The sequence below is a fragment of the Puma concolor genome, chromosome D1, assembly GCF_028749965.1.
Source record: "Puma concolor isolate L17-30 chromosome D1, mPumCon1.1.hap2, whole genome shotgun sequence".
In the NCBI taxonomy this organism is placed as follows: domain Eukaryota; kingdom Metazoa; phylum Chordata; class Mammalia; order Carnivora; family Felidae; genus Puma; species Puma concolor.
The window spans coordinates 40,477,562-40,491,510 of record NC_141676.1 but is presented as its reverse complement, the minus strand read 5'-3'; the positions used below and the strand labels follow the sequence as shown (position 1 = coordinate 40,491,510).

At 50.0% G+C, this 13,949-nt stretch overlaps 1 protein-coding gene and 1 non-coding gene across 3 annotated transcripts in view; both read left to right on the top strand.

Moving 5' to 3' along the window:
- NAV2 (neuron navigator 2) overlaps window positions 1–13,949 on the top strand; it is a 397,887-nt gene that overhangs the window by 45,099 nt on the left and 338,839 nt on the right. The window lies entirely within an intron of this gene.
- LOC112866215 (small nucleolar RNA SNORD45) lies at window positions 7,683–7,754 on the top strand. The gene has a single exon (XR_003224071.1). It is a non-coding gene; the product is annotated as a small nucleolar RNA SNORD45 (small nucleolar RNA).

The following is a 13,949-nucleotide window of genomic DNA, read 5'->3' as shown; positions in this document are numbered from 1 at the left end:
TCTGAAGGAGAATCTGCTTTCTGCCTCTCCCGGCTGCTGGTGGTTGCCAGCGATTCTTGGCATGTAGATTCAGAGTTCTGATCTCTGTCCTCGTTTTCGCATGGCATTCTCTTCTCTCTGTGTCACTGTGTCTTCACGTGGCCTTGTTATGAGGACACCGGTCACTGGATTTAGAGCCCACCCTAGTCCATTGTGAACTCATGTCAACTAATTACACCTGCAAAGACCATATTTTCAAATAAGGTCACATTCTGAGGTTCCAGGTGGATATGACGCTTTGATGAGACACCATTCAACCCAGTATAAGACCGGTTCATAAAGGTCCTGGAAGGTGATGCTGAGAAATGCAGATGGTGGGCAAGAAACAATCATGAAGGGTTTGTGAGGAGGAGGATGGCAGGATCTGACTGAAAATCCCTCGCCTGGTTCTGTGTGATTTCCTTATCGCCACAGCTCCTTGTGCCTTGTTGCTTTATTAAGGACTTGAACTGGGTGGGCTTCCGCCAGCAGGTGAATGCTTTCTGAGAGTGGCAGCCTTTCCTTTCTCTTGGAAACTTTGCACTTTTGGAGACGTTTTGCGCCTGCCTCCGTCGTGCCTTGGGCTAATCACTATGCCGCTTGAAACTATTTAAAGCCTGATGCATTAGTCACAACAAATCTGCTCCCGCTGGGAGTTGAAAAGACTGAACAGGGCGCCAGCTTCTTTTGGGTAAGTGCGGTTTGTTTTCCCCCTCACGTCATTTGCACCCAGCCCCTTGGATTCCTTGGACTGATTCAGGCACAGAGTCCCTTTCCTGAGTCGTCCCTGATGCAGGGAGAGCTGCCAAAGGCTAGTCGGGGCACCTTGGAAAGGGCAGACGAGGGCCAGGGGCTGAGGCAGGGCAGGGAGTGAGAGCAGGAGGGGCCGCTAGGCTTGCCTGATCCGCGGGAAAGACCCTGACGCTCAGCGGACACACCGTGCCAGCCGGAGCAGTTGAAAAAGCCTGGGGTGACCTTGTCAGTGCCCCGCTCTGACCCACCCCCAGAAACGCTGGGCTATGTTGATGTGCCTTGAAGCTGGGAGAGCACTAGAACTTTGGCCCTGCTCTAGTGGCAGAAGCCACAGTCCCCATCTGCCTTTGTGGCTTTGCCAAACCCTCAACCCGCCTGCATGGGAGCCGGCTCGGGAGAGACACGGTTGGCCTCAGTGAGTGTGCAGAGGCCCAGGGCTTCTATTTATTTTGAGCAGGAATACGCAAAGAGCATGGCAGGCTTTCCCCAGCCTGGGCCTGACCACGTGTTCAGATTCCAGGGCTGTAGGTCAGGCGAGGAAGCAAGCACGGCGTGGGGCTAGGAAGAGAGTTTTGGGGTCCTGAATCGGAGGCTTTGTGCCCTCTGCTCCGGCTAGCTGTATGATCTCGGGCAAGCTGTCCTGAGCCTCAGGTTTTTCAGCTGTAAAATAGAGCGGGTAGGTAATTCCTGGCCCTCGGAGGGTTTTAGAGGCATGAATGAGAGGATTTACATACGTGTGCTTTGCAGGCTGTATCGTGTGCAATGGGAGAGTGGGACAGAGGGTATGCGTTCTTGTATCTGCTGCGCAGTAATAGCTTACATTTATCGAGGGTGTGATACGTGCTACAGGTTCCTCTGAGTACTTCTCATGGATCGTTTAATGTAATGCGTACAATCGCTCTGGGAGTTAGTACTATTATTATCTCTCTTTTACCGACGAGGAAACTGTGGCCGAGAGAAGTTAAATAATTTGCTGAAGGCCCAAAAGCTAATTAGCTGTGAGGGTCCAGTTCAGACTCTGGAGCCTGCAGGCCCCACCACCAGTCTATACCGCCTCTCTCCCATGCCCAAAGAATGAATTTAAAGCTTCTAGTTAGTGGGACCTCGTCTTGACAAACCCTGAAAATATGTCATCTCTCCCCCTCACAGAAGCCTTGTGAGACAAAATTATCTCCACCTTATGAGTGAGGAATCTGTACACGTTAGTTCCCTCCATTTATTGGGCACCTACTACTCCATCCAAGGCGGTGGGGACACAACCGTGAACAAGATGAGGGGTTTCTTGCCTTCATAGACTTTATATTTTAGTGCCAGGGAGACAGGCAGTGAAATGCATGGAGAAAATCATTTCAAACCATGGTGAGGGTGATGAAAATAAAACCGAGTGAAGCGACAGAGGGAAGGGAGGCCAGGGAAGGCCTCTCTGAGGGGGGGACGTTGGAGCTGAGACCGGAAAGGTAGTGAGATGTGTGAGGAGGGGCTTTCTGAGGTGGAGGAACAGTGGGGGTCTGTGAGGAATAGAGAGGGGGCTGGAGCAGCTGGAGGAGGGGAGCCCAGGGAGTGAGAGGAAGCATGGATCGGGCCACGGGAGCAGGAGGCAGTGGCCACGGCAGAAAGTGAGGTGACTATCAAAGGAGGCAGTGAGGGCCAGGGACCTTCTCTCACTGACGCCAGTTTCTTGGCATTGTCGGCCATGTGTCCAGTGAGGGATGATGGGATGATGGCTGAGGAAAGGCCCAGGCCCGGGCAGGTGGGCAGCATCCTTGGTGGGTGGGCCGTGGCTTGCAGCCTGTGGAACCCTCTTCCATTTTGCTGCAGGGCAAACGGACAGCGGGTCTGAGGGCTTAGGGTTTCCCTCCACAGCTACACAGGCTGGTCATCATAGTCCCATGCATCCAGGAATTGGCGTGGCTGTGACTAAACAGCTGGCTGCCGAACTGGGAGTGAGACCTTCCCAGCGGGGCAGAGCAATTTCTTTCTTTCTTTTTTTTTTTAAGTTTGAGAGAGAGAGCGTGGGGGAGGGACAGAGAGAGAGAGAGAGAGAGAGAGAGAGAGAGAGAGAATCCCAAGCAGGCTCTGTGCTGTCAGCACAGAGCCCCACATGGGGCTTGAACCCACAAACCATGATATCATGGCCTGAGCCGCAATAGGACACTTGACCGACTGGGCCACTCAGGCGCCCTGGCAGAACAGCTTTCTTCTGCCCACCTTCGCACACTCTCCTGCCCAGGAGAGTGTTGATCTTATTTAATAACCTCCTCTGGGGATTCTGCAGGAACCTCACTGTCTATGGAGAATTGCAGGTGTATGTTCTAAAGAGCCTAATAAGATTTTTCCCCCCTTGAGAGGAAGGAGATGCTTTGTGTGATAGGTCAGAATGAGATCCTGAACTTTGGACCGGGAAGACACTCGAGACAGTCCTGCTCAGCACTCTCACTGATGACAAGAGACTAAGGCTCGGGTGGTACTTAACCCAGCGTTACAAAACATAGTTGGTGAAAGGCTTTCTGGGGAAAGAGAAAAAGCTGACCAAATACACTTTTCCTGGCTTAGTAAATGGAACGAATTGATCCTTCCACTGAACAGAGGCTAGCAGCAGATGAGAGTGGAGCTTCTGGTATCCAGTGAGGGGCTGGTCCCCCATGCAGGACTCATGGGCTGGCGGTTCTTGGGCAAGTCCCTTAATGTCTGATTCTTCAGCTTCCTGATCCGTAAAATAGAGACAATAATAGACAGTCACCTAAAGGGGTTTTTATGGGAACTGAATAAGATAACATAACCTATATCAAGGGCTCATCGCGCAGTGAGTATTCAATAAAAGATTACTGCTATTACCATTTGGGGGTGCAGATCAGCAGTGATGGAGAGCATATGAAAATGCTCAGGAAGGGCAAGCCCACCTACAGATGACATTGCCGTGACCTTGAGCTGAGGCCACCAAAACATCCCTCAGAGTGAATTTTTATCCATTCCCCCCCAAAAGTTTATCTTTCCATTTGCCTCTATTTCCTGAAAGGCAATATCTAAGAGAAAAATATCCCCTAGTGTATCCCAGCATCTGAATTAGTTTTAGAACAGAGTTTGGTCTCTATTGCACAAGCCGCCCCAGCTCATCTGCCAGTGTGTGAGCCTAGGCACGGTTGCTGTGACAGGCAGGTGGAAGAGAGGTACCTAGCCTCACCCAGCGGTTGTGGGATCCCATCTTTTGTCCCAACTCAACTCAACCCCAGGACAACACAGAAGATTTGTAGGATGACAGCTCATCTTCTCCTACAGGTACCATGTTATGATTTCAGGTGAAATCATCACTGGACAGTGATGTCTGTGATTAGTCATTTCCCTTCTGGCTTGGGGAGGAGACTGCAGGCATGTGGAAGGGACCAGAAGCCCCATGCGCACAGCCAGTGACTCACAGGCCCTGAGAACTGACCATTCATGGTGACTCGGCATTGACTCGACCCTCGGCATTGACTCTGCAGGGGCCTGCCTGGGCCTCACCACGTCCTGTTTCTTTCCCCTCTGCTGAATGCAGTCCCCATCTTCATGTTAGGAAACATCTTGTCGAAAACAAAATTAGAAGAACAAGAGAGAAGAATCAAGAGCCCTTTCCAAGAAGGAATTTAGCTGGAAGAACTGAATCCTTTAGCTGGGAGGACTGAATCCTGTCTAATACCCTGGGTTAAAAAGAACCAGCTATGAACTACAAATGCAGTTGACTTTGGCCCTGAGATCTGTAGGGAAAACCAGAAAAAGAAATAGTAATGAATCAGCAGCATAAGTGATATTTGCTTGTGAGCTCTTCTAGCCGTGTGTGTGAATAAGGAATTCTGTCCCAGGGTCCTATAGAGTTTGCTTTGTGCCCCAAAGTGTGGAGTTTGGAAAAATACCAGCCCTGGCAGTTCTTCTGCTTTGGGGAATAAAAGGAAACTCCCATGAGAATCCTGTTTCTTGGAAAACCGTTACTCACCTGAGCCCTGTGTTCGGACGGAGGTTCAGAGTGAGTCTGAAAGGGCTCGTGGGGAATCTGAGCACAGGGGCCGCTCAGTCTGTGCCCAGGCCCAGAGCCAAGGACGTCTATGTTGCCCAGGGAGAAGGCACTCGGGGGCCCTTGGGACTCTGGGGAGTCATTTACTCATTCATCTTCTTTTTATTGAGGACCTGCTGTGCACCAGGCACTGTGCTAGGCACGATAAAACAAGAATAGCGAGGTTTCTGTCGTCATGGGATTTACCTTCTCGTGGGGAGATACAGACAAACCACAGGTAGGCAAGTGCATTAATATGTTTACTTCAGAGAGTGGCGAGTGCTGTGAAGACGGGAAAGCAGGGTGACATGTTCACGAGCAACTGGGGGTGATGTTAGACCATGTTAGAGCTGAACCACCAGCCGTGGGAAGACCAGGGGAGCCTGCCTGATCCAGGTAGTGGAATCACCAACACAGAGGCTCCGAGTGGGGACAGCTGTGGCTCCTGCAGTGTGTATAACAATGGCCAGTGTCACTGGAGCCTCGAGAGTCAGTGGGCTCCTTTTCAGATTGATACGTGACGTGCTAAATCACCCCACTGCAGTGTCCACTTGGATAGCCATCTCCTGGAGGCAGGGTGGGAAGGAGGGTCTAGAACTCCTTTGGAGACGAGCAGGAATGATTGGTTAGAGGACTAATCCTTCCCTCCTCCTCACCCCCACAGCTAACCCACCATCAAGTCTGTGGGCTCAAGCTCCCCGTTTTCTCTTAGGAAGTCCACTTCTCATCATGCCCAGCACTTTCACCCTGATTCAAACCACCCAGCATCTCTCCCCAGGTCTACTGGAAAGGCCTCTGAAACTGGTTTCTCATGCATGGTCTTGCCATGCAAGACCTCCACACTGTGGTCACTCTCCACACTGGTCTACTCTCCACACTGTGGTCAGAATGATCTTTTAAAACCTCAGATCTAGGGGCATCAGGCTGGGTCCGTCGGGGAGCATGCGACTCTTGATCTCGGGGTTGTGGGTTCAGGCCCCGCATTGGGTATAGAGATTACTTGAAAGTAAAATCTTTAAAAATAAATAAATAAAACAGTAAAAAGACCCTTTCAGGGCTAATCATGCCCCATACGCTTCACAGTACTTTTCCATGAGTCCCCATTGCTGGGTCAGGATTCGGACCCAAGTCCCCACAATGACATGCAAGGCTTTGTCTATACAGAGCCCTTATTTCTTCTCTAGCCTGTTTCCAGCCATTTGTGGCTCCACGTTCTGTTCTGGCTACGCAGGCTTTCTTCCAGTTCCTCTAATACGCTGTACTACTTTTGGCCTCAGGGCCTTTGCACAAGACTCAGTGGCTCCTAATCTCTTCTCCTTCCATGCACCCTGGCCTTAGCAACTTCTACTCAGGCTTCAGCATATCTGTTACTTCAGCAGGGATGTCTTCCTTGCTCTTCACCATGGTGATATTACACTGGGTCTTTGCTTCCATGTTCCCAGTAGTGCTTCATAATTGTTGTCCTAACTCTCAACACACGTATATTTGCTTGCAATGGCTCTTTCCTGCCTTAGTCCATAAGCTCCAGAAGGGTGGGAACCATGCCTGTCTTGTCCATTACTGTGTCCTCAGCACTTAGAAAGCGTCTGGTGCACAGACACTCGATCTGTATTTGCTGAGGCAGGGAAGGAATGAGTGCTCGCAAAGACCTTGACTCCTAAATGTTCCACTTGAATGTGCTACTTGCTTTCAACAAAATGAAATAACAGGAGACTGTCTGTATTTTCTGTTCCTTTTCTCTACCCTATAGAGATGGTGATTGATATCTGGAGTTCAAGAATAAGCATAGTGAGCAGGAATTCTGGCAGATGAACAACCTGCTTAGGAAGTCTGTTCTTGCCTTCGACTATCAGAACAGGGTTATTTTCTTTGGCCCCAAAAAGTCTAAGACTGTGTGTACTCAGGGAAACGGTATAGACCCACAGTGTGGAGCCAGGGCCAGGGGTGAGACTCAAATAATAATCAAGTGGAAGAGGGTTGTGTGAAGCCTGGTGGGGGACATTGCCTTTCTCAGCGGCCGAGGAATTGGAACATTCCCCCTTGTGTCAATGTGGAAGTGAATGAATTAAGTTCCGTTTTATGCCGTGCCTGGAAAAATACCAATGCTATACTCGCGTAGTTTCTGAAAGCAAACCCCAAATGCCACTCAGTCTCGGCTCTATGAGAGTCTGTTACAGAGGAAAAGAGTCAACATTCACTCACAGATTATGGGAAATACCACTGAAGTGGAAAAAGATTATGGCCGTGGATTTTTACTTTTTTGAGGTTATGTACCCTTTGCAACTCTGACAGAAGCAATGGACCCTTGCTCCCCTTCATGTCCCTGACCCTCTGCAAAATATGTAGCCATATAACAACATCCTCTCATCCATGGAGACCCCTGGAGGGCCATAGCCTCAGGTTAAAAATTCCAGTTACTGGGCCTGGTTGGAAACTGAGGAGAAATAAGCTAGTAAGAAATGATGTGGAAGGACAAGTTACACAATGTTTGGTCCAAAGAATAAAACAGAAGCACTGTGTAATTAGATAGTTCTTTGCAAGTTGGTCGGCACAGGGTGGCCATGTGCATCAGAGCGAAGTAAGGCAGACCTCTAGGGTCTGAGGGGAAGCTACTCCGAGTGTTTCCCCAGATTTAGCCAACCATGGTGATCCCTTGACCAAAATCCGCCATGAGGCCAGGATCTTAGTCTGTCACGTTCAGCACTGGTCCTCAGTGTCTCACTCCAGTGCTTGGCACTTAGTAGGGGCTCAATAGATACTTGTTGAATGAATGAATCCATGAGACTATCCTGGGTTGCCTCACTTCACTCTGGCTTCCTCTCCTTAATTTTGTTGTGGATTTATCAGATTTTAGTTTTTCTTTAGTTGTTCAAGAAATGTTTGTTGAGGTCGGTGATGTGGTGGCATGTGTTAGTTGAATTCACAGTTGAGGTCAATTCTAAAATTACACTAAACTCTTGGGTGGGGAAAAAAAAGCGGTATTTGTTAGAGCCTTCTGGTGGGCCATGCTTGTTTTCTAAGCACAGAGTGACATGAGATTGAAGAGCTTCTGCTCTGGGAGTGCTTGGGAGTGACAAGAGCCTCAGTTTCTCCAAATGTAAAATGGGACATGAGAAAGAAAATTATGCGGTTAAAACCCTTAGCACAACTCTTAGCACACACCTACATATTGTCTTAATGAATGCCTGCCATTTTTATGATTACCTAACTCCTCTGCTGCACAGTTTATTGGTTCCTTTTGGGTTCTCTTCCCTTAGCTCACAGCTCTGAACCCCAGAAACTGTTGCTAACTATACAGTGGGTCAAGTGCAGCCTTTTAAAAGTCCCAGAATCAGGGGCACCTGGATGGCTCAGTCAGACAAGTGTTTGGCTTTGGCTCAGGTCTTGATCTCATGGTTCGTGACTTTGTGCCCCGCATCAGGCTCTCTGGTGTCAGCACGGAGCCCTCTTCAGATCCTCTGTCTTCTCCTCTCTCTCTCTGCCCCACCCCTACTTACCCTCTGTCTCTATCTCAAAATAATAAATAAACTTTGAAAGAAAAATGTTGAAGAAAGTCCCAGAATCAATCATGGCTACATTTAAGGGCTGTGAACGTTACTACTTTCCTCCCTTCCTATTTTTCCACATTTTAAAATTTCAATTAATAAGCACGTGTTACTTCATAATTTAAAAAGTACTGAATGAGAGAAAGGTATTGTAATAAAAATGTGTTTATCCCATGTTGCTAAATTCAGAGGTAGAAAACAAGAACATTTTATCGTCTCTGGTCTGTAGAATCAATTCCAGGAAACCCGGGGGAACCCGACTTGTCCATTGTGTTGCCCACATAAAAATGCACAAACACAGGTGCCAAGAAAGGAAGGCTGCATGCCGGAGTAGACAGGGATGTGCTGCTCTGTTTAGTGGTCGTGGGGTTAAGCGCAGGGACCCCTGGCTTCATCTCCCGGCTCTCCCCACTACCCGGCTCTGCGTGCAACTTTGGAAAAATGGCTCAACCGTTTCAGCCTCACTTTCCTCATCAGTAAAGTGGGAGAGACGGATGGAGAGATTCTTCCTTATAGATTGCTGTGGGAATGAATATCAGACACTTCACGCAGCAGAGTAGCTGCTCTATGCATTCTTGTTTCCTTTCTGTTTTTCTAATAGCATCGGTGACATCGTCATCCTTTACGTTACGTGTGTACGTTTTGCACACGCGCGTATATATAAATGTGTACATACATGTCTGCACTGTGATGTTGAATCATCGTCTCAGCCTGATCATGGCCACACTAGAACTCTTGATTTCTCGAACCTGCCCCGCCAGCTGCTCCTCTCTTAGCCTTCTGCACCGACACTCCCCTAGTTGTCCCACCTCAAAACCCGAGTTGTCCTTCGCTCCTCTCCCTCCTTCACATCCCAGTGTGGCAACTCTGCTGATGTGCCTCAGAATCAGCCCCTTCTTTCCGCAGCCACTGCCCCCATCCCAGACACAGCCACCGTCCTCGTCCTCTCACTCCCGCGTGAGTATAAAATCCCCTGCCTGCACCCAGTGCCAGACCCCACAGGTGCCTCCCCACGGGGAGCCAGAGTGAGCCCTGACCTGCGCCAGCCTTGGCCTGTGCCACTTCCTTGCTCAGAACTTCCTTGGCTTCCTGTGATGCTGGAAATAAAACCCAGATGGCTTACTGTCCCCCAGATCTCTATATTGGGGAACAAGCACACCTCTTCGGTACGGGGCCAGGTAGTTAATATTTTATTTTTTTATTTTTAGTTAAAAAAATTTTTTTAATGTTTATTTTTGACAGAGAGAGACAGAGCATGAGCGGGGGAGGGGCAGAGAGAGAGGGAGACACAGAATCGGAAGCTGGCTCCAGGCTCCGAGCTGCCAGCACAGAGACTGATGCAGGGCTTGAACTCCCGAACTGTGAGATCATGACCTGAGCCGAAGTCGGACGCTCAACCGACGGAGCCACCCAGTTGCCCCAAGTTAATATTTTAGATTCTGTGGGTCCCACAGGAGTCTGTCACATCGCCATCATCTTCTTATCCTTCTTTGTCTTCATCATTGTCTCCCTTTTTTCTCCACCTTTGTTTCCTTCTTCTTCTAACCCTTTCAAAGCGTAGTCACTGTTCTTAGCTCATTGGCTGACAGAGTCAGTTTGCAGTAGTTTGCAGACTCTTGCGCTGCGGGCACTGGCCTCAACTTTTCTCTCCAGCTCATCTGCTCTCACCCTCTGCCTTGCTCTCTCTGCTCCAGTCTCAGTGGCGTTCTTGCCGTCCTTGAGCACACTGACCACATTCTGCTCAGGGCTTGTGCGCTTCTGTCCCCCTGCCCCTGGCACTGTTCCCCCAGGTCTGCTACAGGGCTCACTTCCTTTGCTTGAGTCTCTGCTGGCAGGTGCCTCCTTGGAGAAGCCTCTCTGGGCTGCCTGTCTGTAGGGCACGCCTTTCCACCCCCAGGCACATTCTGTCCCTCACCTGGCTCTACCTCTTGTGGTACTTACTATACATTTACTTGCCTGTCAGTTCTGCTGCCCTTGTATGTAAATTCCTTGAGGGCAGGCTTTGTCTGTCTTGTTCAGCTGTGTGTCTCCCCAACACCCAGAAAAGAATGGGGGTGCTTGGTGGTCATTCAAGAATATCTGTTGCGTGCATGAATAAGTGTAAGAACAATTCTGCTCTGCAGCTAGTTTTCAACCCCTGCAATACCACTCATCTGCAACAAGGCGGCCCTCTTTATAAATTTTCAGCCGTGTTGGTTGTGTCTATTAACAGCACCAAGCTGGGCTCTGAGTGACGGTGAGGACAGTGAGAACCCAATTCCACATGCTGTCAGGGTCTGCAGGCTGAAGCCAAGTGTGGACATGGGGAGGAGCAGGAGAAGGAGGGAGAACAAAGTGGGGTCTTGAAGTGAGGGGAACTGTCCAACTCTCAGGAAACTGATGTCATTAGAGCACCCCTGGATGATAAGTGCTCAGTGGAGCCAATGCCTGACATCTCTTGAGGAGGGAGAAAAGCATGTCTTAGAGCCAGAGGAGGAGCATTGAGATCAATTGTCCTTCCCAGGAACACACAGCCAAGACAGCCTGCAAGCCACTTAGTGCAGACATTGAAGAGATGGTGCTTATTGGGCCCAGATGGGACACCGTGTAAAAATCTGGTATTTCTGGAACCACTGAGTAGAGAACATGGCGTCTCCCAGCCCCAGGCAAAAGTCTCCTAGAATCTCCTTCTAAGGAAGGGCTTTGGGATTTGCAAACTAGAGGGGTGCATCTGGAGCAGTCAGGTATACCCTTCTCCCACCCCGCACACCCACCCTGCCTTGCTCCAGTCCAGAAACCGTAGGAGAAATGGGTTTGGATCTGTGTCATTGCAAAAGAGAGCCTGGGCCCCTTCCTGAGGACATTGTAGGCGGCTACTCAGGAGATGCGCGGCATGGGGTGTCCCATGGAGGTCTCCAGGACGACTGGGTACTGTGCACTTTCAAGTTCTGGCTCAGGGTCAGACAGTGAGCCTTGGGTTGGACAGCGAGCCTGGCTGTAAACTTGAACACCGGGCAGGGACCAGATAAGTCCTGGCCTAGAAACCAGGTCAGGGAGTGAAGAGACAGAGAAATCTCTTCCTTGGATGCCTCTTAGGATAGAAACCGGGAGGCATGGGACAAGGGAGCCTGTGTAGTATCCAGATTGGGGATTTTAGGTCCAAGATCACACGTGTAGCTCTTGACTTTAGAAAATAAGACAGCTGTAGAACATGAGGGAAAATGCAGTAATAGTATAAATCAAACTGTCCCTCATAGCCACACCCCAGGAGCCCAAGGCAGGAGATCAGATGGTCTGGGATCTGGTGATGGGTCTGCTGTGTGACCTTGGACTAGTCACTTGACCTTTCTGGGCTTCAGTGTTTTCACATATACAATGGTAATGATAAATCTTAATGTTCTCGTCTCATGAGCTGTTAGGCTCGAACAAGAGAATGAAGTCTTTGTAAAGTTAGAAAGGCTCTAGTCATGCATCACTTGCTCCCTAACCCAGTTGTATAAAGCAGTGTACCAATAGGAACAATAAGCATCCAGTGAGCACGGACCGTGTGTCGGCTACCATGCCCGCTGTTCATATGCATGTTTCACATGGGCCTCACCGTTGAGAGACAGGCACGGTTATCATTCCATGAGCAGATGAGATCACAAGACACAAAGAAGTTAAACAACGTGCCCCAGGTCACACAGCAAGCCGAGGTAGACCAGACTCTGAATTCAAGCAGTTTGTCTCCAGAGTAGGCACTGGGAGCTTGCATTGGGAGCTTGAGGGCCTGTAGCCAGATCTCCAGGCTCCCAACCCAGCCCCCGCCTTGGCTTCCTCGGGGAAGATAACCACAAGTCCGTCCAGTGAAAACAGACCCATCACTATCTCTTCCCTGCAGACTGGTTGATCACTGCCAACCGCGAGAGGCTGTGGGGCCTTGACACGGCCTGATGTTTACCACCTCCGAGAGCCAGAGGTTCCAATGGGGCTGGTGGACCCCTGCCAATCCTGGGAAGGAGGAGGAGATGCCAGGGAGCAGGGGCTCCTCCGGGTTACGCAGAGCAGGCACATAGGGGGGATCTTCCCCATCCAGGATGGGCCTCCCTCACTGCACATTGGGTGGGCTTGGGGAGAACATTTCCTAGAGAAAGCAGAGGCAGGGAGGCAATCTCTGAAGGACAGGCTGCCATTTTCCATGCCTTGATCAGGTAGAAGAGAAGGAAAGGCGGTCAGCGCCCCCTCCCCGTGCCCTCTTTTGGGACAGCGTGGCCAGGCCGGCTGCTGTTGGCTCAGCTTGCCCGAAGAAACTATTCCATTAAGTGGAGTGTGTTGAGTTCAGCCAACGGAAAGTGGCAGATGAGGGCTTGTGGGGATTCCTCTCTGAGAATACCTCAGGAGCCTTTTCGGATGGACCGGGACAGTGAAAGGACATGAAAACAGGTAGAAGAGGAAGTCTTGAAAGAGCCAAGGCCTTGGGCCTGGACAAGAGAAGACCGGGCAAGCATGGGCCCTGTCAAATATCTGAAGGGCTGCCCTGAGGCAGTCTAGTTCAGACTGAGTTCGGTGGGGTGGGGGAAGGAATGGCAGGGAACAGTGCAAGGAAACATGCAGAAATCTCCACAGAAGGAAGAACTGCCCTGGGGGCAGTGAGCTGTCCATCACTGCAGGGGTTCGAGCAGAGGCAGGAGCCCCTGTTGGCAGGGGCCTTGCTGAGGTCGGGGTGTGCACACGGGTAGGAAGAGAACTCAGGGATCCTTAAGGCCTGCACAGCCCTCTGTGAACCTGTGGCTGTGTGAGCAAGTGGGGTGGGAATGGTGTGGCATATTCAATGCAGGCATGCCTTGGGCTGGCCTCAGGTCTCCCTCTCTGTTCTGTCTCGGTCCCTAGTGACCTGCGACCGCCAGCCCTCACTATTACTTTTTCTTCCTGGAATAACTACGGGCCCTGCACCCTGCCCTTCTGTGCGCTGCTTGTTGCTGGGTGACGCTAGTGGACAATGGGCCAGATGACTCATTCTGGGGCTTTCTGAAGAGACAGCCTGAGTACAAATCTCTTTCCTCTGGATCAGTGATTCTCCATCTTTCGCAGGCATCAGAATGAGCTGCAGGCCTTATAAGACAACAACAACAACAACAACAACAACAACAGCAACAACAAAACACAGACTGCTGGGTCGCACTAGAGTTTCTCTTTCCGCAGGTCTATGGCGGGTGTGGTCTAAGACTTGGCGTATGTAACAAATCCCCAGGTATTGCTGACACCGTAAGTGCAGGGAACGCACTGTGCGAACCACTGCTCTAGAAGACCTACAAAGCCTATAACCATCGGTACAAGGCTATAGATTCAGACAAACCCACGTTGGACTTCCACCATGGAATTCTACCATTTATGAGCTGTGTGATGATAGGTAATTTACCTAACACCTTTGTGCTTCTATTACCAGTTCTGGATACTGGTGATGGTACCACCTTCAGAGAGTTATTGCGAGGATGAAGATGGTGATGTCGATAAATACCTTAGTGTCTGGGATGTGCTAAGTATGCAAATACTTGATAAATATTAGCAATTTTATTATCAGAATAAGACAATGGCTATTTCAGACACTCCGTGTCCACCTCTATAGGACAGTGGTATCGGAGCAAAGGCGC